Here is a 26,257-nt window from a genome sequence, read left to right on the forward strand (position 1 = left end):
AAAGGATCTTTACCTATCCTAAATCAGATAGGGGACTAATATCCAACATATATAAAGAACTCAAGAAGGTGGACCTCAGAAAATCAAATAACCCCCTTAAAAAATGGGGCTCAGAACTGAACAAAGAATTCTCACCTGAGGAATACCGAATGGCAGAGAAGCACCTGAAAAAATGTTCAACATCCTTAATCATCAGGGAAATGCAAATCAAAACAACCCTGAGATTCCACCTCACACCAGTCAGAATGGCTAAGATCAAAAATTCAGGTGACAGCAGATGCTGGCGAGGATGTGGAGAAAGAGGAACACTCCTCCATTGTTGGTGGGATTGCAGGCTTGTACAACCACTCTGGAAATCAGTCTGGCGGTTCCTCAGAAAATTGGACATAGTACTACCGGAGGATCCAGCAATACCTCTCCTGGGCATATATCCAGAAGAAGCCCCAACTGGTAAGAAGGACACATGCTCCACTATGTTCATAGCAGCCTTATTTATAATAGCCAGAAACTGGAAAGAACCCAGATGCCCCTCAACAGAGGAATGGATACAGAAAATGTGGTACATCTACACAATTACTCAGCTATTAAAAAGAATGAATTTATGAAATTCCTAGCCAAATGGATGGACCTGGAGAGCATCATCCTGAGTGAGGTAACACAATCACAAAGGAACTCACACAATATGTACTCACTGATAAGTGGATACTAGCCCAAAACCTAGGATACCCACGATATAAGATACAATTTCCTAAACACATGAAACTCAAGAAAAATGAAGACTGAAGTGTGGACACTATGCCCCTCCTTAGAAGTGGGAACAAAACACCCATGGAAGGAGTTACAGAAACAAAGTATGGAGCTGAGATGAAAGGATGGACCATGTAGAGACTGCCATATCCAGGGATCCACCCCATAATCAGCTTCCAAATGCTGACACCATTGCATACACTAGCAAGATTTTACTGAAAGGACCCAGATGTAGCTGTCTCTTGTGAGACTATGCCGGGGCCTAGCAAACACAGAAGTGGATGCTCACAGTCAGCTAATGGATGGATCACAGGGCTCCCAATGGAGGAGCTAGAGAAAGTACCCAAGGAGCTAAAGGGATCTTCAACCCTATAGGTGGAACAACATTATGAACTAACCAGTACCCCTGAGCTCTTGACTCTAGCTGCATATGTATCAAAAGATGGCCTAGTCGGCCATCACTGGAAAGAGAGGCCCATTGGACACGCAGACTTTGTGTGCCCCGGTACAGGGGAACGCCAGGGCCAAAGGGGGGGAGTGGGTGGGTAGGGGAGTGGGGGTGGGTGGGTAAGGGGGTCTTTTGGTATAGCATTGGAAATGTAAATGAGCTAAATACCTAATAAAAAATGGAAAAAAAAAAGACAGAAGATAGCTTGGAACTATACAAAATAAATATTTATTTATAATTTTCAATTCACTTTAAGTCACTGTTGCCTCATGAGCTTTGTCCTAGGTTTGAGAACTAAGTGCCGGAGTGTGTTTGAGGAGACATGCACTGCGCCTGATTGGTTAATGGCTTGGTAGGTGAATCAAATATGGCAAAAATAAAAAAGGAGGAGAAGGAAGAAAGAGAAGAGGAAGAGGAGGAGGAGGAAGAGGAGGAGAAGGCCAGCTGAGAAGGGCACAAGTCCAGTCAAAGGGTTGGCGAGGTAGCTCAGCAGATTTGAACGAAGTACTCTTTAAGAGGACTTCCATCCATATCAGGTGGCTCATAGCTGCTCCAGCTCCAGGGCACCTGGATCACCTCCAGCCTCCACAGCACCTGCATCTGTGTACAGTAAAGACCAGTGGTGACAGCATATTACTAACCTCCCAGATCAAAATACTTTTCTCTTGTGAGGCTTTTCTCTTGTGAGGGAAATCACAAAGCTCTATTTGAAAGTGATTTGTTGTTGTGGTGGTGGTGGTGGTGGTGGTGGTAATGGTGGAGGTGGTGGTGGTGGTAGTGATAATGGTGGTGATGGTGGTGGTGGTTGAGGTGGTGGTGATGGTGGAGGTGGTGGTGGTGGTAGTGGTAGTGATGATGGTGGTGATGGTGGTGGTGGTTGTGGTGGTGGTGATGGTGGAGGTGGTGGTGGTGGTAGTGGTAGTGATGATGGTGGTGGTTGAGGTGGTGGTGATGGTGGAGGTGGTGGTGGTGGTAGTGGTAGTGATGATGGTGGTGATGGTGGTGGTGGTGGTGGTTGTGGTGGTGGTGATGGTGGTGGTGGTGGTGGTGGTGGTGGTGGTGGTGGTATTTTAGATCAGTCATAAGATTTGGAATTCCAAGGTTGTGGCATCCACTCACCATCCTAGAAATATACTATGGTTGGTATGTATAGGCTTATCTCTGACAAGAAATAGGCTCTTGGTGGTAGCTCCGGCTAATTAGCACTACTGAAGTTCCTCCTATCAATGCCAGTTAGATTCCTCTCCAGGACAGAAGTTACTGAAGTATCCCTTAGTCTGATTGGTGATCACAACTTGCCGTCCTGTATCTATGTAATGAGTCTTTATAGCATGAACCGCACGTTCATATTTGAAGTATGTGTCTGTACACACACATGTTCTCCTTCCTCCACATAGGAAACCCTGCTTTCCTTTGTATCTACCTGAGGCTTGTCTTCGAAGCAGTTTACTCCCTCTGCTGGCTCTAACTTTACAATGAGAGCATATCAAACTGGAGCTCTGATGAGGAATACTGGGGACTGCTTGTTTATGTCCTTTGTGTTAGGGTTTCTCCAACTCCAACTCCAACTCCAACTCCATCTCCAACTCCAACTCCATCTCCAACTCCAACTCCAACTCCAACTCCAACTCCAACTCCATCTCCAACTCCAACTCCAACTCCATCTCCATCTCCAACTCCAACTCCAACTCCAAGCCCAAGGAATCAAGAGAGGCTCTAAAATTCTTTGAAAACAATAATATAATTCTCACACTAATGATGAGTTGCTAATTAAGAGAGCCTGGCATGTAGATTTAGAGTATGCATAGTAGGTGCTAAGTAAATGCGAGTTTCTCGGTTGCAAACCTACTTTGTTATGCATAGATTATAGGTACCTGGTTGTAGGAGCTTTAACTCAGCCAGTCGATTTAATGAGTCCTTTGTGTTTCCACTGCACTTCCTGGGTGCCTGCTTACAACTCCAGCCTCACTCCATTCGCATTATCCTCTGGGCTATGAAGTCTTCCTAGACAAGCCTGGTCTAGGATTTGTCTTTACAGTCTCAGTCCCTGTTGTGACAGGTTGGTTACTCAGAGAAGAATGTCCTTGATCTTCGACATTACAGGTATTTTCCAGAAGATGTGCAAGGGGCAAAAAGCTTCAGTCATTACAGTTTTCTCCATCCTACCTTTATCATGAAGACTTGAATAACACCTAAAAATGAGTGTCTCTGTAAGAACAGAAATAGTAGTTAATATCAAGCGATGTGTGGTTGCCATCTCTCTCTCTCTCTCTCACACACACACACACATGCCTTAATTTTTTTAAGGAAAAGTGTATTTGGTCTTATTTGCCTGGACTACATTAGTTTGACCGTCGAGTTGTATGAGTAGGAACATTCTCACAAGCCTAGCCATGCACATGGTCCTGGAGCAGGGCTTCCTTAAGCATTTTCCCAGGAACGATTAGCTCTGCACAGTGGAAATGAATGCTATGTGAGAGAGAAACACCATTCAGTTTGGCAAATGTCTGGTCCTATGCCTTCAGTTGTCAGTGTGGAGAAGAGAGATTCAGTAACCAGATTTGTCGATTTAGGACTTTTTTTTTCATAGACTTTCTAGGCTGGCAGTGGCTAAACTCTTAGGAAACAGGAGCCAGATTGTGGGGTGGGTGTGCTGTCTTAGGTCCCGGAGACTCAGGGGGCTGGGCATGAGGAGAGAAGCTTGAGCAACCTACCATTTGGAGATTAGCTGCCACAGTATGACGAGACTCACAAAAAGAGCGAGGCAGGAGAAGGGAAGTGGGAAAAGAGAGAGAGAGAGAACTTACATTGAAATTATAGTCTCATTTTTAGAGCTTTATATTCTTAACAGATTGTTAATACTAAAATTAACTTAACAGATTGTTAATAAATACAGGCAGTTGCAGTCCACACTAACATGAAGGGTGGAAATGGTTGGGTGGAGTAAAATGAAAGTCACACATTACTGGAGGAAGGGGGTTTACGAAGGTCTGAATACTAGCAAAATTGGTAATGTTTACTAATCATTTGTCTACTTTTTATGTGTACTTAAGTAAAACAAGGCTCATTTGTCTACTTTTTATGTGTACTTAAGTAAAACAAGGGCTCATGTCCAGCAGGGGACACACATAAAAAGACTCAAAGAATATTCATGTTCATAGTGACACAGTGGAACAATACTACTGATATGCATAACACGGGCAGGTTTTGCATGTCATGTTGAGCAAGCAGAACTACATAGTGTTGGTACATTGCATGATCCTTTAGATGACAGCCAAGCAAAATGTATTCCAAGAGGACAAGGGTACCCTGAGTAGTTCTGTGGTGATGTAAATTCCAGATACCTTGTTCTAAGAGTTGGTTTCATAGGTTAGAATTACATGTAAATATCTTGTCCATGTGAAGAGTTGTATATGCCTAAAAGTAACTCAGGAAGTTCAGATCTTGATTCTTCTCAGTGCTTGATTAGAAGGCCTGAGGTTCATGCCTGTTCCTCTTTGTCTGTGTGCCTTAAACACTGAAACACTAATGTTGTGTATATTTCTTCTACCTCTCATTGTGTTCTCTTTGTCTCTGTCTCTCTCTCTCTTATTCTCTCACTTTCTCTTTCTCTATCTTGTGTATAGGTCTAAGTCTGTGAGCCTGTGTGTGTGCACATGTACAAACGTGAATAGGTTTTTTTTTTTTTTTTTGGTTTTTCGAGACAGGGTTCTCTGTATAGCCCTGGCTGTCCTGGAGCTCACTTTGTAGACCAGGCTGGCCTCGAACTCAGAAATCCACCTGCCTTTGCCTTCCGAGTGCTGGGATTAAAGGCGTGCGCCACCACGCCTGGCTGTGAATAGGTTTTATATGTTTTTATTATTCTCCACAATTTGGAATCTAGCAGTCTGTGTTTTTCTCCTGAGGATTTACCTGCCTAACAGTTTCCAGGTGATGTGGGTCCCGAGGTCTGGTAATTCCCACTTTAAATAGCACTACACTTTGGCTATGTGCTCACAATTGTCCATTCATTTGTATCCCTTGGGCAGATTATAAAGCTGTGGTGATGTCTGGCCTCATCTCCAGAATTATGTGTAATATCTGTCTCTATAGTATTAGTTATCCAGAATTTAGAATCCCTTTTATGAAAACAGGGGAAATACAATCACAGGTGTCTGGTGGGCAAAGACTTGTAGCTTAGGCTCTTGAGAACATACCTGGTTAGTCTGCCCTTCCAGCCCTACTGAGTGAACACAGGGAGCCAGGGCACCCTCTATCTGGACGCCTAGCTTCTGGTGTTCTGGGGCCACGATAGCAAGTTTCCCAAGGTTAAGAAAATCCCAGCATTTAGAATGCAGAGTGTGACTTCCATGGTTGGAGTAGTCCAGGATCCATCCTCAGTTCATGTGTTACTAAAAGCCTATGTTCACGGAGTTCTCTCTTCTTGGGGCCAGGACCTACCACAGGCAAAAATCTGCTCTATGAAAAATTGAAGATGAAAGAAAAGGAGGTTATGTCATTTCTGCACAACTTAGAGATGGAGTACACTGAGGCCCGAGAGAACAACCAGGAGCTCAAGAAGGAGATAAATGTCTATCGGTAAGTTCTTGTCAGGGAGGCCACCACTTGTGAAATGGTCATTTCTACCTTCCTTTGTTTCTGGACTGGAGAGTCTGCAGGTCTGAGTCTATCCCTTCTGGTTTTTAGCCATCGCTGTGCCTCGGATGTTTTGGACTCAGTTTTCCTAAGTCTCTAAGACATCCCTCCCAGTGTTGTCCAGACATCCTCAAGAGCCTCTAGATAGGAAAGTGATTCAGACCATGAGAGGGCTATTATGCAGTATTGGGCCTCTGGGGCTCAGGCAGGGTTTTACAGAGCTGAGTGAGATGTAACACAAGGATAGAATGCCCCCTTAGGTTCTACCGACCTACCCTGATTGTACTTGCACCCTACTAATTGGTATTGCCCCAATGCATGGGCTGTCATGGATAGATGGAGATCCCTCTTTCTTTTGGAGAAACATGGACCCTTTTTGGTGTTTGAACTGCAGCAAAATTTTCTCCTTCCTTGAAATGGCTGTTTGCTGTTTGTACAGTTGTCATGCATGTATTGAGATGGATGTTATTAGGTCTTCATGGGAACCAGGATGCAGGTCGTGTTAATGGGACCTGTAAGTAGAAATGGGAGGAGGAGGCTGCAGGATCTTACTATACAGAGTGTGTTTCCAGTAACCTGCACAGCCGGCTCCTGATGGAGAAGAATCTTATAAAGAAGAAGTTGGTGATATTGAAGCAGGAGAGCAAGAAAGTACAGACTGATTGGGCCCTCATTCATCAATATTTGGTGGATTTGCACCTGAGTGGTAAAGATGAACAGGAGAAGACCAGCAACCTTGAGACTCAAGAACATCAGGTAGGGACAAACAATTCGGTCAGCCTATGACTGTCTGATACTATTTGCACATTAGATCCATCTTTGATTCCACCCACCACCTTTCTGATCCAAACTCCCAAGCAGCCACCCACCTCATGGAATGTAGCTGTTCATTGATCTGTCTTCATACAAGTATTCTGGGAAGTTAGCCTCTTGTGAGACACTGAATTAGCCTCTTATGAGATATTGTTGCCACTGGCAAGTGTATCTTTCAACTCTCCTTTAATCTGCAGTCCACTAAGGGTGACAGGTGAATAACATGTCACATTCTTGCATGTCCTCATGATAGGTGGAATGCTATGCAGAGCTTTGAGTAAGTTCTGGGTCCTTAGACAGGAGACATGCAGAGATCATGTGACATCCCAGGTACATGCACCTTGGAGGGATTAGAGCCAAGTATAAATATCAAATGAGTGCTTCTCATTATCATTGATCTGGGTGGCATGTGGCCGTCTCCTTTCCTTTTGTAATCCATTGAGGTCTCTTCCTTTGCCATGTTCTTGGTTGGAACTGATAGAAGCCTGAGTTGATCTTTGTCACTCCATGGTTTTGTGACTGTTGTTGAATACTTTGCCCTGTCTGCAGATTTAACATCCATAATTTCAGTGAAAATATTAATGTTGACTGTCAAGTACAGTTCAGGTGATGGGAGGCATCAGCCTGACAGCTGCCATGCCTGTCCCCACCAAGCCTGTGTCTTAGTAATTGCCTTCCTCTTGCAGGTCTCAGAAACTTCAAGAGAGCTGGGATTGCCCACAGCCCAAGAATAGAGCATCCTGCAGAATAAATTGCCACCCCAAGAGCCCCCTGCTGAGCACCATCCCCAGCATCCACAATCTTCCTTGGATGAATCTTCTTCCATAGAGTTCATTTCCTTAGGGTGAATAGGCCCTAACTAGGAAGCCATGGCTGACTCAGGGTGTTATTCCCTTTTCTCTTCAGACAACTCCCCTTGGCAGAGAACTGAGGTTATTGCACTGCCACCAAGTGTCCAGGAGGAGTAACAGGCTGTAGGTCTGTGCTGCTAAATGTGCAGAAAGAGAAAGCAGCTGAACAATAATTTCATGTTAGAGTTTTGGTTGAAGTTTTGCTTTTTGTTCTTTGAGTTGTTGCTATGTTATTTAGAAGTTATATGTGCTTGTTCTTGTTTTTCTTTTTTCTTTTTTTTTGCTTTTACCTCTATATTAATTGAACTTTTAAAACCTGTTTTTTGTTCTTTTTAAAAAATCTATTTCTTATGAATAAAAATTGATTTGCAAGTAGTGACTCTTGAAACCATCTTCCTTATTCAGGTGTTCTATCCCCTGCTGTAGACCTAGGATTTACAACCAGAGATGGATCTCTGTAAGTTCTAGGCAGCCAGGGCTACATAGTAAAGTCATAGCCACCTAGGTGTATAGATGGTGATGATCTTTTGTGTATGGATAATGTCACTTACCCCATGGACACACACTTTATGATGTAATCACTGCCATACTGTATCCCTGCTGTCATGAATTCTCTTACTCCTAACATATAGTATTCTATAACACACATTCATTTATGACCCTGTGGACCAGATACTGAGTAATATGCAGTAATTTCTCTAAAGCTGATGAGGAAATAAAAACATTCACAAAGGAATATAAAATAAATCAGGAGGGCCAGAGCCATATGCCTCAGTTTTGCTTGCAGTACAGCATCAGTGACAACCACACAGCAGATATAATGACCTTCCAAGTCATGCTGGGAAATAGCTTTTGATAGATGGGGTTGTCCTTGACTATAAACTTGCTATCTTTTTGTTATTGCTGATTAGACTTATGTTTATCATTTATGTGAATGGATGTTTTTCCTACTGTGTGTCCTGCAGTATGGGGCTCCTCCTGAGGGCAGTTCCCTCAGAGGCCAGAAGAAGGAATCACAACCATTCCTGGAGATGATTGTTAGGCACCATGCGGGTCTTCTAGAGAACAGCAGATGCTCTAATCTGTGAGGCATCTCCACAACTCCTGCAGCTGACTTTTGTCCTTCCAGTGCCTGTGCTGTATTAGGTGGACAGGATCAATCCAGTTGAGTAGAGAAATCTCAGGAGACATGCAGGTACAGTGCCTGATTGCGCATACTCATTGTCCTAGGATAACAGGCTTTCAATTATATATATAATGATATATATGAAATTTTCTCCTGGGAGATGGAATATTCCCAGGAGAAGAGCCTCCAGCTCTTCGTATGGTGCATAGTTAACCCAGAGGTAGATGTAGCGCTTCCAGTGCCTCTTCTCCTAGATGGGTGGCATATTGGCAATGGCTCTCTCATAGACTTCCTGCACAGTGTCAGCTTCTGCCTTACTTTCCACCAAGCATAAATAATGAAACCATGTGTCATAATTGTGTGGATTAGCCTTCACTTCTTCTTCCTACTGGAATCTGCATTTTTGCACCGTGCTATCTTCTACAACCCTCCGGTCACCAAACTTCTCAAAGATGATGTAGTTTTTCAAGAGTTCTTGGGCCTCCTGTTTGGAAATCCTATCCAGGGCATATCTGTAGATAACTTGTACCCTTTCAAATTCTTTCTGATTTTCCTCAAATTTAGCAAAGGTCACATAGAGGTGTTGGTCCATATGCTCGTCCCCCAAAACCTCCACCCCTCTCTCATAGACTTTCCACTCATGAGCAAACGAAGCATGCTTCTCTTCAAACCGAGAATACTTGAACCAGTTCTTCATAGCAGGGTCAACGAGCACAAAGCATTCATAAATAGTGCAGGCCCAATCCACCACTTTGTATCTTAGCTCCAAGTTGATGTAGGAGTTATAGGCCTGCTCCTCAGGCTGCCATTTATCCAGCGCTCAAACACCTGCCGAGCACCAGCAACGTTGCCCAACATCTTCTCCATGCATGTGTACTTGTATCAGAACTGGTTGACTCATGGCAGAGTTGTTATGGCACCATCCCTGATGTTTCAGGCATGCTTGACATGGCGGTTCTTCATCTCCATTTCTGGAGATTTCAGCCAGAGTGTAATAATTCGGTAGTCCACATCTAAAGCTCGCTCCTATGTGGATTGAGCCCTTTGAAGTTCCTTCAGGCTTTCCTCCCATTGTGCGTATTTTATCCAGTTGCAGTCCTCTTTGGTCTTAGGTTATCTTCAAAAGTCTTTCTTTTCCCGTGTTGTAATCATTGAATTCTTCTTCATCTGTGATCTTCTGGTGAGGTGGAGTGCAAAGAGATCGAGTTCTCTCTCTTTAGCTTCTCTTAAGAGCTGCTCTGCAGTTATCTGCACCTTGGCTGGAGCTTTGTTTTTGACCTGGGCTACTTTAGGAAGGTGCTGCTGTTTCCCGGCCAAGGTGGACGATGTCATGAATGCAGCAGGGGAGCACAAGCTTGCGAGCAACCCTGGCTCACAACTGAACTCCAGCAACACCGTTCAACAACTGGGCCCTACAACAAAGCCAGACCAAAACACACTAGATCCCCTAAGGAGGGGTTTTAACGTAGAGCTAAATGCAAGTCTAGAGATGATCAATGCACTTCAGAGAAGCTATTAATCTAGCTCTGGGAAAGTACTCCTATGACCATAGTCATCAGCTCAAGATTGCAAAGTTCCTTTGGATGCCTTCCAAGTACAGGCTTAAAGTACTTCTCACTGTGTTAGAAACTGCCTGTCTACAAATGTGTATACATCCAATCTTCTAGTATTGGTCAGTCTTCTCTATATTGAGGGAATTTATTGGGATGACTTTCAGTCTGTAGTCCCAACTCTCCAACAATAGTCAGCTGCAAATAGCAAGTCTAGTTGCTCAGCCACACCTGTTGGCCCCAACTAGGCTAGTTGTTTCAGCTGACTGTCTGTAGAAGTGCTTTACAGCAGTAGTGCTGGCAATGAAATGCAAGCAGGTGAAGGACAGTGAATCTTGCTTCTTCTGCTGGCCTTATATAGGTCTCCAGCAGAGGGCGTGGCCAGGATTAAGGGTGTGTCCCACCCACCAAGCCTGGATCTGGAACTTGTTTAATTGCAGGCTGACCTTGATCACCATGTCTTCATCTCCTGATCTTAAAGGTGTGTACAACCTGACTTGGACCTAATCTCCATACCTAGATCCAGGTCAGAAACATGTGTCTTTCAGCTAAAGATCTGGATCAAAGGTGAGCCCTCCAATTCTGGGCTGTAGTTCTTTCCAGATATAGTCAAGTTGATAACCAAGAATAGCCATTCCACTTCTGGATAAAGGGAGGAAGCCCCTCTGACCCTCTTTCACAGTCTGTGTTCATACTGAAAATCCTTAAGCCCTGCTCCACAGGAGATTTCTGTCATGCCTGAGCTTGCTTCAAAGAATATTCCTGCTCTTTTGCCCTCCCTCTCTCTCTATCTCTCTCCCTCTCCCTTACCTCTCTCTCTCTCTCTCTGCATGTGTGTGTGTGTGTGTGTGTGCAAGAAAAAGAAAAATAGCACTCACAAGCACACATAACACACATCAATCAAAATTTATTAAGGCTTAAATAGCATTTGTTTGATTTTCTTTACTTGTTTTAAATTGTTTAATATCAAGATGGGTATGGTTTAGAGTTTTGTGGTTTTCTTCTTCCTGTGGGATAGAGGTCAAGCTAAAAGTTTTCTTGGTTACAGGCTAAATGACATACTTATTTGGGAGAAAGGCTTTGTGTTTGTGGGTTTTTTGTTTTGGTTTGGTTTGGTTTGATTTGATTTGATTTGATTTGTTTTTGTTTTTGTTTTTGTTTTTGTTTTTGTTTTTTGTTTTTTGTTTTTTGTTTTTTGTTTTTTTGTTTTTTGTTTTTTGTTTTGTTTTTGTTTTCTGAGACAGGGTTTCTCTGTGTAGACCTGGCTGTCCTGGTACTCACTCTGTAGACCAGGCTGGCCTCGAACTCAGAAATCTGCCTGCCTCTGCCTCCCGGGTGCTGGGATTAAAGGCATGTGCCACCACTGTCTGGCTCCTTACTACTTTTTAAAAAACCAATCAAGAAATGCTAATATCCCAAATAACATGTGAGTGAAAATCTCAATAAAATATTTAAAGTCAAGCCCATCAGATGGTAAAAGTACAAACTTGAAGAACTTGAAGACTTACCCAAGTTTGATACTAGAATCCACTGTGGAAGGAGAAACTTGTCTCTTGAAAATGTTTTTCTGTTCTCCACCTGTGCATTGTGAAACATGAGCATACACACACACACACACACACACACACACACACACACAATTTTTGTGTTCGGAATAGCTACAGTCACAGTCCTGTGGAATACATACTCCCCTTGAAAACAAAACAACCTCAAAAAGCAAAAGAATTAACAAAAATTAACCAAACAAAACCCCAGCCCACACAGATCAAGTTTAGGAGGACAGATGTCATAGGATCTAGTTTCTTCTTTACGTGGAATTTTAACACCAGAAGGGAAGACTAGATAAAATGAATTACCATGCTGTGTGACCTACTGTTGGAGAAGTGACTCGGGCATTTCCAATAATGGTTATAAAGAAGGTATTCATAACAAAGCCACCTGTCACAGTAGGGATTTGCTGCACATCTCATAAAAGTCTCTTCTTGGTCAAATTACCCTAAGTTCATCCTGATTCAATCCTAAGAAAAGGCTTCATGTGCAGTGCAAGGGACAAGGATTCAACTAGACAGTCACTACCCTGCAAGTGACTGGCAGAGGCTAACCTACCTATGCACGCCTTGGACCCTAAGTAGCCAAAATCAGCTTACACTGTTTCTCAAGAGGGGCCAGCTAAGCAACTGTGAATCTGAACCACCTACAGCAGTCATCCTACAGGCTGGGTCCTCTGCACTTGGACAGGACTGAAACTAAAGGTGGGAAAAACCTACCAATGATTCTTCATTTACTATTTTTTATTACTACTAACACAATTGTCATTGTTGTTACATGAATACATACCATCATAGCCACAGGGCCCATTAAAGGCCCTTGGTCTATACTATAATAAGCAATAATATTGATCTCTTGTCATCTGCTAGGCAGCAGGCTCAGCATCTCACTTAAACAATATCAATGTGAGGTCTGGATTCTTAGCATCACTGTCAGATAAGGAAACAAAATCTCAGTATTATGGACCCACTTGTCCAAGGCTGTAGTTAGAACAAGGCGCTGAGAAGCTGTTAGTCATGATTATGCCCACCCACTCTTCTTTTCTGACACCATACCCAAAATGCAGGGTAACAAGCCATCTGCCCACATCACTGAGTTAGTCCTGACCTCTCAGCACTCCGCCACCTAGTGGTCACGGTGATCAATGCTCTACTCTATATGACCAAGAGCAAGTCCTCATCTTGTGAGGTGAGTAAGGACTGAGTGAGGCACAGGGAAGCCTGGGACTCTCAAGCCTCCAGTCAGCAGGCTCCACGGCCTACTTCCTCACCTTGTCCCAATTTGGTGATGTTCTGAACTCATGCTGGTATAATAGCTATCTTTGCTTTCGGCCTTCTAGCTCCTATTAATTCTGACTATCCAGAAAGGTGACGAACATACTCTGCTTAGAAAGAAAAGCAAGTCTGAAGCACATGAAAAATAACACTTTTATGCTTTTGTTTTATTTATGTTTTTTATTTTAAACTCCAAATTTTATTCCCTTCCTGGTCTTCTCTCTGGCTCTTCCACATCTTATACCTCCTCCCTTGCCCCTCCTGTGTCCACAAGAATCCCACACCCACCCCACCAGACCTCTAAACTCCCTGAGATCTCCAGTCACTTGAGGGTTAGGTGCATCTTCTCTGACTAAACCCAGACCCAGCTATCCTCTTCTTTATATGTGTGAAGTCATAGCCACCTAGGGATACACAAGGCGATGATCTCGTGTGTGGATAATGTGGCTTACCTATGGACACACACTTTATGATGTAATCACTGCCATACTGTATCCATGCTGTCATGAATTCTCCTACTCCTAACATGTAGTACTCTGCAACACACATTCATTCATGACTCTGTGGCCAAATATGGAGTAATATACAGTCTTTGCTCTATAGCTGCTGAGGAAATAAAAATATTTCCATGTTCTCAGTTTTGCTTGCAATACAGCATCAGTGATAACCACACAACAGATATAATAACCTTCCAAGTCAGGCTGGGAAATAGCTTTTGATAGATGCTGTTTCCTTGACCATCTTGCTGTGTTTTGTTGTTGCTAATGAGGAAGGACATTTGAAGCTCCCCTTTTTGCCATAGCAGATCTAAGAGTATATTGAGGACTTACTTCTTCCAGGTGACTGTGTGGTTATTACTGAAGGGAACTGACTCAGACTGGAGACGAGTCAGAGAGTTGATGTGCAGAAGAATTAGTCCCGTGCTTCCACAGAGAATTGCTGGCAGGTCAGGGCTTTTTAAGTCCCGTGCTTCCACAGAGAATTGCTGGCAGGTCAGGGCTTTCTAAAGGTCAGCACTAGAGACGCAGGGTAGAGGTTTTCATTATTCCCTGCCACAGTCCTATGGTTTTTATGAACAGATTCTGCCAGAGAAAGGGTCATCTGTAGCACATTGGAAAGTATGTGAAACTCGATTTAGCCCACACTGCCAAGATACTACTATAGTGGTTGGTTCTCCTTCTCCATCTTAGAACTGGAAGGGGCCTGGGTTTTGCTAAGCCTACCCACATATGGGTTCTCACAACATTGTGTTGTTTGTTTGGTAAATGCTACCAGATGTATATATACATTATCCTGGATTTTTCTACTGGCACTTCTGAAATAATAATTCATGTCAGCCCTTACCAGACTAATCTGTCCTTAATGTGCAGTGTGGACCACAGTGTCTTATTTTATCTCCCAGGCTGCAAAACATTCCCAGACTTGGAAGCATTTTGTCGGCCATTCTTGACAACCAGTCTTGAGATGGCCACATTGTCAGCAGTGTCTCAGCTGAATGTCTTGATTCCACCTGCCCTGTAATAATTGTAGATGAATGGGTTTCTAGACCTGGGATGTGATTAAGGTTTACAGTATTTGCCTAACATGCACAATGCCCTAGGTTCCATTCTAGTCTGCAGGGCTATAGGGAAAGAAAAATACAACAAAGGACCCAATTATGTCTGAGGTGTAACCTACAACAAAAGGAGAGTCACCTTAGGGGCTTTTACGTCACTCTAACCTCCAGCCTTCCCCGAAGGTGCCTCCTTGGGTTCCATTTCTTATGTATTTTCATTAATTCTTACGTGATTCTTGGTGTGGGAAAATGTACACAATGAGAATAAAACACACACACACAAAGAGAGAGATGAGAGAGACACAGAGAGAGAGACAGACAGACAGACAGAGAGAGAACATAAATACAGTTACAGAGCTTATGAAATTCTTTGCTTTAGATGATCAGCTGATGGCTTGGGTTAGCAGGTATTCATCCTTGCTTCCCAGCTTAAAAACCTGAATTTCTTCCTTGGAATGCACATGGTAGAGAACAATCCTCCCATGAAGTCCTCTGGTCTTCATGTTTGTGTGTGTATGTGCATCTGTGAACCCATAGTATTTCTGTAAAAAAAAAAAAAAAAAAAAAAAAGAAGACTTTGAAGACCATAGTGAAAACTGCTGTGTGAGGAATGCTCCAGATTTCTGTTCCTAATGTCGCCAGGCACCTTGCAGGTTACACTGACATGCTGGACTACTTCAACACACCCTGAAACCTTCCAGTGTGGCTGTTCTCAGTGAGGCAGTGGTGTGAATTTCACCCGTGCAGATCAGCAAGATTCTGATGTTTGTATTGGATTTTGCATTTCCTAAGGTGAGACAAAGCCTCATCTCATGGAGAGGTAGGTAGGATGTGATGTCAGGGAACAAACTCAGCGCTGAATTCAGTCAATTTGATGCAAAGAGAACAATACAAATGATCAGTATAACCAAGAGCCAGTTCTTGAGAAACTCAACAGGATAAACAAATGTTTTGCCAAACTAACTGAAAGGCAGAGACTCAATATCCAAATTTACAAAATCAGAAATGGAACAGGAGACATAACAGTGGACACTGAGGACATTCAAAGAATCATTAGGTCTTACTGCCAAAGCCTGTACTGTAGAAAGTTGAAAAATCTAAATGGAATGGGTTATTTCTAAACAGTTATCAACTATCAAAATTAAATCAAAATCTGGTCTAGTAAATAACAGTCTTATGACCCCTAAGGAAATAGAAACAGTCATCAAAAGTCTTCCACTTCAAAAAAGCCCAGGGCCAGATAGTTTTATTGCAGAATTCTATGTGACATTCAACAAAGAGCTAATGTCCATACTCCTCAAATTATTCACAAAATAGAAACAGAAGAAACATTGCTAACTCATTCTATGAGGTCATAGTCACCCTGATACTCAAACCACATATAGTCTCAACATGGGAAGGGAATTTCAGTCCAATTTCTCCTTTTTAACCTTTCCAAGCAAATTTTCTTATCTTCCTAATAAGGAAGAACATGTCTTTCTTGTATATTTAAAGTCATGAAATTAGGCACTGCTATAGGACAGAAGGTAATTGGGTTTGTAAGAAGTGATGTAAAGTGCCAGTACCTGGCAAATACAGAAGTGGATGCTCACAGTCATCCATTGGATGGAACACAGGGCCCCCAATGGTGGAGCTAGAGAAAGTTCCCAAGGAGCTGAAGGGGTTTGCAGCCCCATAGGAAGAACAACAATACGAACTAACCAGTACCCTTAGAGCTCCTTGTGACTAAATCACCAATCAAAGAATACCCATGGTGGAACTGGTGACTCTAGCTGCATATGTAGCAGAGGATGGCCTACTCATCAATGGGAGGAGAGACCCTGGGCCTGTGAAGTTTCTATGACCCAGTATAGGGGAATTCCAGGGACAGGAATAGGAGTGAGTGGTTTGGGGAGCAGGGACAAGAGGGGGGAATTGTGATTTGCAGAGGGGAAACTAAGAAAGGGGATAACATTTGAAATGTAAATAAAGAAATATATCTATTTTTTAAAAAAAGAAGTGATGTAGAATAGAGAGAAACATGCTCATAGGGAAGCCAAAAGTTAGACCAGAAAACTACTAGAACAATGAACAAATTCAGCAGTGTAGCAGGATGCAGAATTAACTGATGTTAATCTTTCTGATAGTGTTTGGGTAAGATATTGTACTCTTGAAATAGGGAAACTCCATTTACACTCCTCTTTTTAAATATGTAGATATGTATGCTTATACTTTGGGAAGGTTGTATAGTAGTAGGGTTCCATACTTTTGAATAGTCTTGTTTTGAAAAATAATTATAATTGTTTTCTAATCCAGTCATGTGTATGTGTGCAAGTGAATGAGAACATGCACATGTACACGCTTGCCACAGAATATGTGTAGAGATCAAAAGGCAACGTGTATGAGAGTCAGGGTCCTCTTTCCACTCTGTGTGATCAGGTTTTCAGGCATGGCAGCAAGGGATTTTATCCACTGAGTCATCTTGACAGCACTTTAAACTTCATGCAATTTCAATTATGTACTCTGGGATATCACCTAAATGACTTTCATGGGAGGCCACTAAGGGGGATTAGTGATTAGTAATTAGTAATTTTTGCAGGGTTTATATTGCCTTGGACTTTCATGCTCCTTACATTAGTGCATTAGACATTAGGGGCTATTTCATTTTTCAAGTTTTTAACAGGTGCATTCACTTAATTAATATCTTCACATTGTTCTGGTGTAGCTGAGTTGTAGTAGAGTTAAGTGAGTAGTTTACTAGTTAGTTATATCCTCACTTCAGGGTCTGAGAGGGCGCAATGTAGCCTCTATATTATGCCCAGAGGAGAATGCTCACTGGGGAGTAAACCCTCAGTGCTTAGTATACCCAGTACGCAAATGTCATACTACCCAATTAACAGGAATCATCCTTGACTTCTATCACTTTTGGAATCTTATTTAGCACACCTACACTAAGCAGATGTTTCTAACCAAGGTTTTCTCTTAGAATGGCTTGACTTGGGCCAGCTTGATACTGTGTGTAAGTTGGCACTCTTGGCTTCAGAAGTAGTCTCAGTGTTCTAAGATGCCATTTTCTGGGGGAGGGGAAGTTGTAAGTCACTGCCTGGTGGGTCCCACTGACCCTGCCCAGCACACCCTTTCAGCCTGCTCGCTGCCTCAGCTTCACTTCTTATATTGCTGTTATGTGTGAGAAGTATTTTATGCCAGTTTTCACTATACCTTGATGTGCCTGGGTCCACTTGCTTTCTTAAGAGATAACTTGCCAGGTTTAATCAGCTCGTTTACAGATCTTTCAGAGAAAGTACATATTATTTTGACCGTTTTCTTTTATAGGGTTTCCTTGGTGAAGTTTCTCATCTCTCATCTTACCCATGGTAATGTTTTTAAGTCTTTCTAAAATGAGTAACATAAATCAGACACACATAAACAATTTCTGTGGTCTATAAATGATATATAAATAGGTATGTGAATGTATTCATGTAGTCAAATTTGAGATTATTGGGTATAATATTTATAATATTGCTGTCTTTTTGGAACTAAAACATTTTGAAATAATTGTAGATTCACACATCAAAACAATCCACAGACAAGGAATATAACACATTCTTCCAGTGTCTTAGTTTCTTCAGATGGAATCCTCTAGAAAACTGCACTTTGAATCCTCCAACAGGGCATTGATGTTGACACGGTCAAGATGCTAAATCCTCTCTTCACTACAAGGATCACTTCTGCTATTTAGTAACCACACCCATGGTTTTAGCTATTGCTTCAGATCCTGGACTTTACTGGTGTCTTAGTTACTTTTCTATTGCTGTGCAGACACACCATGGCCAAATAACTTACAAAACAAAGTAATTAATTACTTGCTGACCATAAATCCACGGTAAAAAAAGAATGGCAGTAGTCTAGGAGATAGGCATGGTGCTGTAGAAGTAGCTGAGAGCTTATTTCTGATTCACAAGTTGGAGGTAGAGAGAAAGAGAGACAATGACTGGCAGGGTCTTTTGAAACCTTGAGGCCTACCAGCAGGGACATAATTCATCCAACAAGGTCACATTTCCTAATCCTTATCAAAACAGTTCCACCAACTGGAGACCAAGATTTCAAATATCTGAGTCGATATGGACCATTGTTATTCAAACCACTACATCAGGCATCCACTCCTTAACTTTTCAGGAATATTATATGAATGTAATCCTTCAGTGTGTTACCTTCTGGTCCATTTTTTATGTGTCCAGTTCTATAAAACTAGAATCAACTTGTTGTATGTCAATGAATTATCTCACTTTATTGCTATGTAACATTTCAAAGAACAAATGCTTATGGATGGCTTAACAGTCACATTTTTGGAAGACATCATTTGAGTTGTTTTGGAGTTAATAGTATTATAAATAAAATGGATTCAGTTTCTGAAGAACAACCTATAGTCTTGCCAGTAGAATAGATTGTATGGGCATCCCCATGAAATCCCTTTGGCCAACAACTCAATTAAATGTAACCTAATCCCAGCATGGGAAACTTCAATTGACTGACTATACTTAGGAGCCAGTGGCTTAAGCAAGAAGTTAATGAGACTCCAATAAGTACATACTAGGTGTTCTTTTCTCAAGTTCACAGAAGTAATCTCTAATCCCTGAAAACTGCATTCCCTCAGAGGACTCAATTTAGGCTAGCTAATATGATGCATGTATAGGTGTCAGCCCCATGGACTGACAGTTATAAACAGCCAGTGCTAATTAGTTTCCCAATAAGATAGACCAAACTCTGAAGAAATGTCTGACTCCAAATCTCAAGCACATTAAAAGTGGCTAACATGGCTGTGTTTAAGTGGGTCAGTAGGCCATCAAGCCTACCATCAAAGTCTAGAAGGTGGAGATAGTATTGATATTTGTCTACATAATGAAGAGTTTCATGGGAGTTAGTTTAAAGGGACACAAGGGACCCTAGCAGTGTTACTACAGAAGGATCCAATCTGTCTCTTGAATGCTGGTATCAGGCACTTGCTTGTCCAAGTAAGTCACCTTGCCACCTAGTCTCACCTCTTAGCAAATTCAGCTCAATGATCTACTTAAATTGTTGGCCTCTATTGGCCACGTAGACCCTTCACCTATCATGGCAGCAGAAGCATGCTACAACAGCAATGGATCTCTAAGAAATACATATTCCTCTTGCTAATTTTCATTATTTTATTTCATCTTATTCAGTTTTTCAAACTCTTTGTTTATTCAGAGTTACAGCTATTGTTTCTATAGTACTTGCATTTTGTAATTTTAGTGGAACTTCTGAGTTCTTTTCTACAGTGGATAAGCCCACCACAAAATTTTGTTAACTCTTCATTGTAGCCTACTACAGTTTGGTATGCCACTGTTTGTTATGTTTGCCCTTTGGAAGGATTGCAGTGATAACTCATTGAGGTCTTAGTCAGTGTTTCTCTATAAACTAATGATGTTGAACATCTTCATTTGTTGAGTATAATCCCTAATTAGTGAAATATCTCTTACTGACCTTGTCATATTTCCTATTGAATGTTTTATAATGAAATTTTAATTATGATTTGTATATTAGAGAAATTAGTCCTTGATGAAATTTGTGCCTTTCAAGTATTTACTTCTAGCTGGATCACATAACTTGTGCTGTCTTCCATCACATACTGAAACCTTTTAGTTTAAGGGAATAAAGTGCAGCTCAAAGTAGAATGCATGCCTTATATGTGCAAGGCCTTGTATTCAACATTGAGTTCAAAGCATTTGTTTTCACATTTTTGACAAAGCTCAATTTGTTATTTTTAAATGGATTTTGCTTTTGACATGGGCCCAAGAACTCTTTCTTTGGCCCTGGATATTAAATGTTCTCCTATGATTTTACCTAAAGGATTATACTTGGACAAAATTATAAAAGCTTTGAGACAGGTCCTGTCTAAAAGAAATGCAGGAAAAAAGATGGAGCAGAAATAAAAGAAGTGACCAGCCCACCTTGAGGCCCATTCCATGGGCAGGCACCAATCTCTGACACTATTACTGATGTTATGTTGTGTTTGCAGACAGAAGCCTAACATAGCTGCTCTCTGAGAGGCTCTACCCAGCAGCTGACTGAGACAGATACACATACCCTTACCCAAACATGGGACAGAGGTTGGAGACCTCTATGCTGCAGTTAGGAGAAGGATTGAAGTCCCTGAAGGAGGTGGCAAACCCACAGTAAGATTGGCAGTGTCAATTAACCTAGACCCCTGGAATGTCCAGAGACTGTGTCATTAACCAAAGAAGATACATGGGCTTCTCTGAGACCCCTGGCACATATGTAACATAGGACTGCCTTGTATGGCCTCAATGGGGGAGGATGCACATAATCATACAGAGACTTGATGCAACAGGGTAGGGGTCAACCTAGTGGGAGCTGCCCTCTCACAGGGGAAGGGAGTAGGGTATATGGGGAGGGTGACAGCATTTGGGATGTAAATAAATACAAAATTATAAAACCTTAAAACCCTATAGTATAATGGAAGTCAGTCTGGAGTTAATTTTTGAAGTTTGAAGTTTAGGTGGATTTCATCATTCTTGTCCAGGTGTGTCTGGTCACTCCAGTACCAATTGCTTAAAAGGATGTCCTCCTCCATCAAAGTACTTTAGATTTAGATTTAGGTTTTGTGCATGGGTTGGTGTTTATGTTTCTTTTTTGGAAGCCTGCCAAGTATCATTCTGTATGGAAGACATTAGAACATAAGGGTAAAGGCTTCATTTAGACACCAGACAAACTTCTCCATGTTAAATGAGTTGTGTGGGTGTTGTCTGTCCTCAGCAGTGGGGCCCTCTGTCTAATTGTAGAGAACAACCCATTGTCTTTGCCTGGTTTGTTTGGGGATTTCTATGAGATCCTCTTGGCCAACAGCTCAGTTGAATACAACCCAATCCCAGTACTGGAAGCCTCATTTCATAGCAAGAGATGGCCCGTTGGGATTTCGTATACCCTGTTATTAGGAGACTTCATCAGGATCAGCTGCATACATTTTAGGATATATGCACAGCAGCGTGTTTCCATATAATTCCTCAAATGCCTTTCAATTCTCTCCATCATTCTTTGCTTCTCTTCACCTTCTTTTCTCCTGTTTCTATCTTCTTTTGCCCACAATCCACCTATGAAATCTATTAAGTTTACCTCTCCCAGGGAGTTCAATGAGCCTTCCTCAAGTCCCTTCCTCTATGTCTAACCTTTGAGGTCTACAAATTGTAGGTTGATTTTCATTTATTTGATGGCTAATATCCATATATAAGGGAATGCATGCTATATTTATATTTCTGGATCTGGATTACTAACTCAGAATGAGTTATTTTTTGTAGTTGCATCTGTATTCATGCAAACTTAATGATGACAGTTTTTTTTTGAGGTTATAAAACTGCTTTAATGGAAAGTCCCCCCTCCCCCAATACACCATCTGGGATGGGGTAGATGTGGCCAAGACTGGCCCCAGGACAATACTGAGCCTGTAGTCGTTACCAAAATATACATCTGTCACCATAAAAAACTGCTGCACCGCCTCAACCCCACAGGTATAAAATCATAAATATTTACACTCTTCCATGCCTTTCACAGAACCAGGGTGCAGGGAACCCCTCCCACAGAAACAGGCTAGGATGGAGGTGGCTGTGCAGGAGGGACATTAAGGCCTAGAGGTCAGCCCCTCAACTGGGCACAGTAAGAGGCGGGCAGAAAGCTAAACTTTGGTCCAAAATTTTGAAGGTAGAAACCCACAAGTCTCAGAGCTTTTTATCCAGCCCTGGCCTGGGCCCACCTGCAAGTTGGTCACTGGAAGGAGCTCAGGGGACACAGAAGCTCAGAGTACACACATACAATTGTATCATTGCTATAAAATGTTACTTAAAACTATATCTCTTGCATATAAATGGAAAACAAGTGGAAATATTGCTAGGCACAGGTGTCTGTGACCACACGGAATAGAATACAAAGGTCACAATGAGGGTCGGCATCTGAGGATGGTCTAGACCCTCTGGGCTGGCCAGGGACATGGGAGAATCATGTCACTTGATTATAGGGGTGTAGGGGAGTGGCCCCAGCTCTTGCACAAGATTGGGGAGCCTATGTATAGGCCACCTGGCTCACCTGCAGGTCTAGAGACAACTGGTGGCCTTAGAGGGTAGGTGTACGGCCATGAGGCACGTTGGTTTGTAAGGCACAGAAAGAGGCTATGTTTGGGGCACCGCTGTGGCCTCATGCCTGAGCCCCTCAAGGCATGGTGCTGGGATTGACTGGGCCTCTGTGGTCCAAGCCATTTCCTGCCACTGCAGAGTGGGCTAGATTTAATTTTTTTAAAAACAGGTAAACTGATCTCTTTTTAAAAAAATAAAATCTCTGGTCTATAAGGTCACTTCAGCTGCTTTTTAAAGTGGCTTTTCTGGAATGGTGGAAGCTGACGCAGGCCCACAGACACCTAGATGGTGGACTTGGAAAAGGACACTCACAGGTGGTGGTTCTCGCCCAGGTCATGGTTGTGCAGTTCAATCAGCGCCTACACAGCCTCCTCCACAGAGCCCATCTGGATCAGTACCATCTTGCGGTCCTTCTGGAAGAACTTGAAGCCTTTGACCACACCACCATTGCTGGAGAAGAGGCTCTTGAGGTCGTCCTCTGACACAAAGGGCGGGATGTTGGAGAGGTGCAGGGTAGCTGAGGGTGGAAAGATGTTCTGGAAGTTCTTGGAGCCTGGTTTCTTGAAGCGGTGCAGCAGGGAGCAGCGGTCCTGGTCCTCCTGACCCTCCCGAGGCAGCTGCACACTCTGATGCTTGGACAGTGTGATGCGCACTGACTTCCCGTGCTTGTGCCCGTTCATGTGGCTCATGGCCAGCTGGGCCTGGCTGCCGTCTGCCATCTGCACAAGCGCTTCTCCTTATTGAACAGGATCTTCACCCGCTGCACATCACCGTAGACGCCGAAGAGAATAAAGAGGCTTTGGGGTGTGACTATCTCAGGGTTCAGGTTGCTGACCAAAAGGACGGAATTCCCAGCACCTGCCAACCCTGGGATGGCAATGCAGCTGGCCGCAGCAGCAGCAGCAGCAGACGAGATGGCCAGGGGAGCCAAGGCTCCATGGACATTAGGGACAGAGAGGCCTGCGGCCTGAGGTGGGATGAACCGGGCTCCTGCATATGGAGAGGCTGACATTATGCCGGGCGCACCAAAGGCTGCTGCCATGGTCTGGTCTAGTGAAGGCTGGCTGTCTCCAGATGGCAGGTCAGGTCGAGTGTAGTCTCTGCTCTTATCATTGTTGTATTTGATGTTGAGACTGGTGAGCTTGGAGAAGTCAATGCGTAGCGTGCAGCAGGCGTTGTAGATGTTCTAGCCATCCAGGGACAGCTTGGCATGCTGGGCACTCACAGGGTCAGCATACTGCAGCAGCGCCTGGAACTGGTTGTTCTTGGTGAATGTGATGATCTTCAGGACGGTGCCAAACTTAGAGAAGATCTGGTGCACCATGTCCAGGGTCACTGGGTAGAAAAGGTTTTCGACAATGATCCTGAGCGCTGGACTCTGCCCTGCCATTGCCATTCCTGCGTCTACGGCAGCAGCAGACGCTGCCAAGGCCAGGTTTCCAGAATGGACAGAGTTTACAGCCTGCAGGGCTGCCTGGGCACGTGCCTGGTTGGGCGAGCTGTCGGTCTCGAGCTCTTTGTGGTTGGAGAACTGGATGTAGATGGGCTGTCCACGAAGCACTGGCGCTACCGATGTATAGTAGTTAACCATAGTGTTGGCAGTCTCCTCTGTGTTCATTTCAGTGAAGGCCTGGTTCTTCCCCTTCAGCATAAGAAGGTTGGTAACCTTTCCAAAGGGCAGCCCTAGGGAGATGACCTCGCCCTCAGTGACATCGCTGGGCAGCTTTCTGACGTGGATGACTCTGGAAGGGACTCCTGCGCTCCTGTTGTCACCTTTGAACTTCTTGCTATCGTTTCCATTGGCTGCTGAGGCAGAGCTGCTCATGATGAAGGGGCCGTTGCTGACACACGTGGAGAAGAGCTCGTCGGATCCCTGCTTTGTACCGACTGCTATGTCTGGGACGATGCCGTCCATGGCACACGGAAGAGAACTGCGGGGAACGGAGCAGAGGCGCAGGAATAGCAGCCATGATGACAGTTTTTATGATCTAAAAAACTTTATTTTTAAAAAATGACTCTTTTTCCATTTTATTTCTAGGAAATTAAACCATTGTAATTATTATCTACCGTCTAAAAATGGTTATTGAATACTCCACAATATATTAAGTCTAGAAGTTTTGGTACATGCAAACACGTTCAGGCTCTTTATGCCCACTGTCACCAGTACACATAAATGGGTGGGTGGGGGTGCTATGAAGCTGAATAGAGCTGTATATGTACTGCTTAATGCAGGAAATTGCTGTAATTTCCAGCAGTTTTGTCTAAACTGTTTAAATAAAAAACTATGGATAGAGTTCAAATACAGGACTGTTTTGAAGAAACTTTCTAAATTATACTTTAAAACATAGTAGCTTTAACTTTCACAAAACTGAGATACAAGAATACTTTTGTTTCACCTTGCATCCCTTCCTAGGAAGTCTCATTAAAGCACTCACTTTTTCTAGGGGTGATTTTTGAATGCTGCACAGGAAAGGGAAGGAAATAATAGCCTTAATTTTTCTTAAAGGACACAAGGAAAATCACTAGATACAACCTAAGGCTAGTGTTTTTCTCTTTCCTAGAGGGAAGGTACATACTGTTACATGAGTGCAGTTACAGCAAGTCTAGGTGTGCTAACAAACCAGGGCACATTCAAGCACAGTAAGATGTGTTTGAAATTAAAAACAAACTCCATGAGGTTTAACCATTAAAATCACATTCTCAATCTGAATACATGTTATAAAATAAATGCAGAAGTGCTAGCTCACATTTTTACCATATTACCAAAAGCAATTGGTACCCATGTCCATAAAGGCAGCAACAAAGCAGCTTGTCTATTGAAGATTACTACTGCAAATCAGACTGCGTTCAATGCTCATTGTAAAAACACCAACGTTTTCAGAAATTGGTATCTGTACAAAAGTGTGGCTTATTTCTTCACTTCTGTCCCTTCAAAACTTTTTACGCAGTAATGCTAAAATCCCGATCTCTGAGATCCTGAGTCAATATATTGCCACTTCCTTTTGGTAGCTTGAGTTTCATAGTGACAACTGACCTTGTGTATCCATTTTTCTCAGTAGAGTCTCATTCTGTAGCACGGGCAAGTATTTTATCTTCCCAAAGATGTTTTAAGTTATGTTTGAATAGCAGGACTTTTTCTTTAGAGAAGGAATTCAATTGTTCTGCAACATATGAGATGTTCCAGGTGGAGCAGAGTCACATGACGTTATCTGTATCCTGTGTAGGCTCACCAGCTAATGTACAAGGATTGGACAGTGTTCCGGTACCACAGTCACAGAAAAACCTATCATGCCTAATGAATTCTACACATGACGTCATTTATTAACAGCCGAGCAATTGTGTAAATGTACCACAGTTTCTTTATTCATTCTTTTGAAGGACACATAGGCTATTTTCAGTTTCTGGTTAATATAACTAGAGCAAAAATAACATAGTTGAGCATGTCCTTATGGTAAAATTAAGCATCCTTAGGGTATACACCCAAGTTGGATCTTGAGGTAGATTGATTCTCAACTTTCTGAGGAACCACCATATTGATTCTAATAATGGCGGTGCAAGTTTGCACT

General features: G+C 42.7%; 1 long non-coding RNA gene and 4 pseudogenes across 1 annotated transcript; 1 reads left to right on the forward strand and 4 right to left on the reverse strand.

Annotated features, from left to right (window-relative positions):
* Gm17177 (predicted gene 17177) overlaps positions 1 to 7,813 on the forward strand; it is a 36,886-nt pseudogene extending 29,073 nt beyond the window's left edge.
* Gm46400 lies at positions 1,440 to 4,797 on the reverse strand. Its single transcript, XR_001780854.1, has 3 exons — positions 3,910 to 4,797; positions 3,070 to 3,403; positions 1,440 to 1,795 (listed from the first exon to the last, which is right to left on the reverse strand). It is a non-coding gene; the product is annotated as a predicted gene, 46400 (long non-coding RNA).
* Gm18783 (predicted gene, 18783) lies at positions 8,802 to 9,952 on the reverse strand (annotated as a pseudogene).
* Positions 19,092 to 21,175, reverse strand: Gm48519 (annotated as a pseudogene).
* Positions 21,176 to 22,775: 1,600 nt separating this feature from the next.
* Positions 22,776 to 24,657, reverse strand: Gm4900 (predicted gene 4900; annotated as a pseudogene).

The sequence above is a fragment of the Mus musculus genome, chromosome 13 (assembly GCF_000001635.26).
Source record: "Mus musculus strain C57BL/6J chromosome 13, GRCm38.p6 C57BL/6J".
Lineage (NCBI taxonomy): Eukaryota > Metazoa > Chordata > Mammalia > Rodentia > Muridae > Mus > Mus musculus.